Genomic DNA, 6,077 nt, shown 5'->3' with positions numbered 1-6,077 from the left:
GAAACAAGTGAGACTGGGAAATGGTTATTGACTAGCCAAAGGGCACCCAGCCAACTTTATGGGTGAACAGGTACAGTCGTACATTGGTTCTTGAATGCCTTGTGACTTGAACGTTTTGGCTCCCAAATGACACAGACTCGGAAGTGAGTGTTCTGGTTTGCGAATGTTTTTTGGAGGCCAAATGTCCAGAGCAGCTTCCGTGGCTTCCGATTGAGTGCAGGAAGCTCCTGCAGCCAATCGGAAGCCATGCCTTGGTTTTCAAACGTTTTGGAAGTTGAATGGATTTCTGGAATGCATAGCATTTGAGAACCAAGGTATGACTGTATTTGAACCTCCTATCACACTGACTCTCCAAGTGTACAACTTGGAAAACAGGTATTAAAATCTGCAAAGGAGTTTTTCAACTGATTCTCCCCAATACTAGTCATATAAAAATTTATGCTCTATAATTTTTGTAAGATGCTTAGAGACTCCTATGGGGCACGTGACCTTATCATAATATGAGCCCCACATTGGACAAAAGATTACTTCATTGCAGGGGGTTGGATTAGAAGACCCTTAAAGCATAGCTGTCAATGTTTCTCTTTTTTAAAAGGAAAATTCCCTTGTTCCGAATAGGATTCCTCGCAAGAAAAGGGAAAAGTTGACAGCTATGCCTTAAAGTCCCTCCCAACTCTACGATTCTACGATTCTAAGATAACCACCCTGGATCTCCCAAATTTGTAGCTTGCAAAATAGGTATTCATACCGGAATGGAAGTTTTCATTCTTCCAGAACACAAACACTGCTCCCGATTTTCATCATTGTAGGCGTCGTAGTTTTAGACATCAAGGGACATATCTCAACCCCTGTGAAATGGTCCGTTTCCCAGTACAAGAGCCCATGTGCTAGTGGATGGCAGAGTTCAAAGGAATCCACTGCAACAACTGTGCTAGTGGATGCTTGTTGCACAACAGCGGGTTCTTGCTGCAAAATCTGTTGCACAACCATCTTTGGTAACGTCCTTGTGTTTTCCCTTGCACAACGATATATCTCGCGGTTGTCCCCTGGCCACTCAAAAAAGGAATTTGCTCTTTTCACACATCTTTAAAAGTGACAAGGGAAGATGAAACTGAAGCAACTTCCTTTTTAAACTGGAAACATTTCCATTCACACCCCCCACACCCCCACCCTCTTCATTCCTGAGAGGGGCATGCCATTAACCATTGGTGCGATGCACGATTGATGAAATAAACGGGTGGCAGAATTAGCTCAGAAACACAAGAGGCTGCAAATCTCTCCTTTTTATTGCAGTAATCATAGAGGCCTTCGTCACAATAGAATTCAAATTGCTCTGCCCCGAGATAAATGAACCTGGGCAAATGCAGCAGTGGAGGAGAGGAGGGAAGAGTTGGCAGTATCTGGGGATCTGAAAGACGAGGAAAGGAAGGGGACCTTGGCAGAAATTCTGTGCTGGGTCCTGATTGGGTAACCTGTTTAACTATTTCCCCTCCAGCACTCTCATATGTTAACATCACAGTGTTTGCACACTTTTTCGGCTTGGCGGCTCCACCACCTTCTGGCTCAGCCAGCCCAGGGGTGGGGCATGCAGCTGTTCCACCTTGTTGACCCCTATCAGAATTTTGCACCCAGAGCCACCGCCCCTCTGCCCCCCCATGCTATGCCACTGGTTAGCTGTTACTGACCACTAAGCCAGCATGTTATTGTCTCATATCGCAGCCTAGAAGGAGCAAGCCTTGTGGCAAGAATGTAACAGCCTGGGATGAAAATCTCCTCCCTGCATCTGTTTGGTGTCTTGGATTTCTTACTCATCAAGGATTGCTTATAATTTGACACTGTCTCATATTATATCTCCCAACATCAGCCAGCATGACCAAGAATTATGGGAGTAATAGTCCAGCAACATCTGGAGAGCCACAGGTCAGCCACTTCTGGCCTAGTATGATGTACTAATCACCACCCCATGGGGCTCTTGTGTGTTTAGGGAGCTCTTCTACCGGTACCTGGGGGGGCAGAGGTTTCCCATCCCTGCAGTCAGGTAAGCCAAGTGAGACAACAAAGGCCCTCAACCCCCTAATGAACTTTAAGATTCACAAAGATTTAAATGTGATGCTTTCCGTGTGTCAAACAAACCCAATATTCTCCACCCAGCACCACACTGTGATGATTGCTGCTCAGTTACACCCACCTCCCTGCTGCGCTGTCTGACATGACTTGGAGGAGGAGAGGTGCCGGGCAGAGCTGGGAACACAAATTTCAGCAGGGCGTATTGGCGGGTGGCTACAACTTTGTGGGAGACGAGAAGTTAAATCACTAGGTGGCAGTCGATTCTCTTCCCTTCACTCCCTTTGTCTAATGAGCCACTATAATGAATAAACACATCCCCCAGTGGAGGCTGATTTAGAAGAGGCCTCCCAGGCCCCCCACAGAAAATAACCAATTTAATCGGGCAGGTTAACCTTCTTGCAGTCAGGGGGAGGGGAGAAGGGAAGAGACAGCAAGCACCATATTCCTTTACATGGCCCATTAGGCTTCTGGCACCAACAGCAGCTTCCCTCCCTAGGCAAATAGCAGCTTCTGAGATTAGAATTTCACCGGGCCCTTGGAGCGAGGGGGAAAGAGTCAGCTTTCCCTCCCATAAAACCCCATGCCCTGCAGTCCAGAACATGATTGTCACAGAAACATAGGAAGCGGCCTTATTCCCAGTCAGATGCATTGATGCATCTAACTTAGTATTTCCTACACCAATGCTACTCAAAGGGGTGGTTCATGGATCAGAGTCATCAGCTGCCAGTCTCCAATGACTCCACTACAGCCCAGGTTGGGTGGGATGCCTCAGGGACCAAGCATGCTACTGGTCTCTGGCACATTGCAGTCCGGGTGGGTGGGAATGCCAATCCAACACACTGGATAGCTTGAGAAGCACTGCTGTACACTGCGGCTCTGTAGGGTTTCAGTCTGGAGGCTGTCCCAGACCTACATGGAGATACCAGAGCAGAGGTGGTTTTAGGGTGGCCCAGTTGGTGTGGTTGCAGTGGGTGCCACGTTGCAGAGGGTGCCAAAACAATGCTGCAGAACAGAGTGGGGGGAGCAGGGCATTGCACAGGGTCCAAAGCTCTTCACTGATTGGGGACTGAACCTGAAAATTTATCCATGTAAGTCTGCTACTCTACGACTGAGCTATGTCCCTATCCTTCTCCCAAGTCTGTTTTAAAGTAAAAAAGGCGATATCTAGATGCTATGTCCTCTAGCCTTCTCCTCTGTTGTTTCTACCTGCTCTGTATACCCTGGGTAGGCAAACTAAGGTCCAGGGGCCAGATCCGGCCCAATCGCCTTCTAAATCCGGCCCACGGACGGTCCAGGAATCAGTGTGTTTTTACACGAATAGAATGTGTGCTTTTATTTAAAATGCATCTCTGGGTTATATGTGGGGCATAGGAATTCGTTCTCCCCCCCCCCTTCAAAATATAGTCTGCCCCCCACAAGGTCTGAGGGACAGTGGACCAGCCCCCTGCTGAAAAAGCTTGCTGATCCCTGTTGTAGACTCTGTGGTTAACCACTGTCTCATTAATTCCTACCATCAATTCTAGACATGTCTGCTGTTCTATTTACCCAGGCCCACCCCATATTTGCGGATGTTTTCATGCACCTGAATGCCTTTGAAGGGGAACAAAAGAGGTGCTTGACTTTGTCTACTGTAAATTCATGGTTGGGCATTACCTGTGTTAGGATCAGCCACAATGTTCCATAACAATGGCAAGCTTCCAAGTTCTCCAGGATCCCTCATTGTGGCTAAAACTCTATGCAAAGCCGGGGCGAGGGGGGAGTGAGTGGGTTAAAAAAATGCAGAAGGCTGATATTGTAGCCACGAGGTCCACCTTGAGACCCATACTGTGCACATGACACATCATACCTCAAAGCACATTCTTTCCCCACAAAGAATTATGGGCACCGTAGTTAACCCCCCACAGAGCCTTGCCCCTCATGGGCACTGTAGTTTATCCCTCACAGTTCCCAGCAATCTTTAGCAACCCCTTTTCACAGTGGCCAACCAGATTCCCATGGGAAACCCAGAAGCAGAACCCAACTGCAACCGCACTCTCTTCACCTGCGATTCCCCACAATTTGTCTCCAAAGGCATGCAGCCTTTGACAGTGGAAGTAGACAATGGAAGTAAACAGTGCTGTTTTTCTAGAAAAATAGGTGCCAGCACTCACCATGAATGCTTCCTTTGTTCTCTTATAATGGCAATGGCACCTGCCTGAGTGGTGCTGGAACTGAGTTCCAGCTGAAAAAAGCAGCCCTGGAAGACAGCCACCATAGCTAGCAGCCAGGGATAGCTTTATCATCCAGGAATTTGCTCTTTTAAAGCCATCCAAGTTGGTGGCCATCACTATCTCTTGTTGATGACTCTCAAACGCATTTGTTGCTGGCCCTGTAGCATGTAACTTCTTTTTTTTTTTATAATAATTTTTATTACATTTTTTCCAGATTACAGATAAGACAGAAAAAAGAAAAGACATAAAGAATAAAAAGAAAGAAAAAAAAAACCATTTCAACAACTTATTTCAGATTTCTATCGGACTTCCCCGCATCTCCCACACAGTGCATTCTTAACAATAAAGTTATCAGCAAATTATAACCTTATTTCGTGTGTTTCTTTGTATTTTCAATTGCAGTTTAAGTTTAAATCCCTTATTTTCCATTTACTCTAAAAATATAACATATTGTCATTTTTACTCATTTAAACTTTGATTCTTTCATAAATATTATCCAATTTCATATATAATCAACTTTCGTTGCTGGGGCTAGCCTTCCAAATCATACGGCATCTTAAGATTCATATAACTTATAATATTTTTGCAAATAGTCTTTGAATTTTTTCCAGTCCTCCTCCATTGCCTCTTCTCCCAAATCTCGGATCCTTGCAGTCATCTCGGCTAATTCCATGTAGTTCATCAGTTGCGTCTGCCAATCCTCCAGTGTGGGCAAATCTTGGGTCTTCCAATGCTTGGCAATAAGGATTCTCGCTGCTGTTGTAGCATACATAAAAAAGGTTCTATCCTTTTTAAGCACCTTCTGGCCGACAATGCCCAGAAGGAAGGCCTCCGGTTTCTTGGGAAAGGTGTATTTAAACACCTTTTTTAACTCATTATAGATCATTTCCCAGAAAGCCTTCACTCTTGGGCAGGTCCACCAAAGATGAAAAAATGTCCCTTCAGCCTCCTTACATTTCCAACATTTATTGTCGGACAAATGGTAAATCTTAGCAAGCTTGACTGGGGTCATGTACCACCTGTATACCATTTTCATAATATTTTCTTTCAAGGCATTACATGCCGTAAACTTCATACCGGTGGTCCATAACCTTTCCCAGTCCTCAGACATAATGTTATAACCAATGTCCTGAGCCCATTTTATCATGGCTGATTTAACTGTCTCATCCTGGGTGTTACATTTAAGCAGCAAGTTATACATTCTCGATAATAACTTAGTCTTTGGTTCCAACAACTCTGTCTCGAGTTTCGATTTTTCCACCTGGAATCCTGTTTTTTTGTCTAACTTAAAAACCTCATTAATTTGGGCATAATGTAGCCAGTCTTGCACCTTGCCTTTTAACTTTTCAAAGCTCTGCAACCTCCAATTACCTCCAATGTTTTCTATTATTTCCCAATACTTCGGCCAGTAGGCCTCCATATTGGGTTTTTTCCGAGCTTTGGCCTCTATTGGTGATATCCACCTCGGAGTTTTACTTTCCAATAAGTCCTTATATTTTTTCCAGACCATAAATATTGCTTTCCTGACAATATGATTTTTAAACATTCCAAATGTTTTTGCCTTGTCATACCACAAATACGCATGCCAACCTAACGAATTATTAAAGCCTTCCAGATCTAGGACATCAGTGTTTTCTAACAGAATCCAATCTTTCATCCAGCAGAAGGCCGCAGCTTCATAATATAACCTTAAGTCCGGCAGGGCAAACCCCCCTCTCTCCTTTGCATCAGTTAGTATTTTAAACTTTATTCGGGGCTTTTTGCCCTGCCAGACAAATTTAGAGATGTCCTTCTGCCACT

The 6,077-nt window shown here is 44.8% G+C and overlaps 1 protein-coding gene across 1 annotated transcript in view; it reads right to left on the bottom strand.

Annotated features, from left to right (window-relative positions):
- Positions 1 to 1,058, bottom strand: part of LOC309519570 (interleukin-36 receptor antagonist protein-like) — a 53,977-nt gene extending 52,919 nt beyond the window's left edge. The window contains exon 1 of the mRNA XM_082200710.1: positions 749 to 1,058. The gene's annotated coding sequence lies outside the window, so the exon portion shown is untranslated. The remainder of the gene's footprint in view (positions 1 to 748) is intronic.
- Between the last annotated feature and the right edge of the window lie 5,019 nt (positions 1,059 to 6,077).

Source organism: Podarcis vaucheri (assembly GCF_965113315.1).
Source record: "Podarcis vaucheri genome assembly, chromosome: 15".
Lineage (NCBI taxonomy): Eukaryota > Metazoa > Chordata > Lepidosauria > Squamata > Lacertidae > Podarcis > Podarcis vaucheri.
This window is presented reverse-complemented; position numbering and strand designations above follow the sequence as displayed.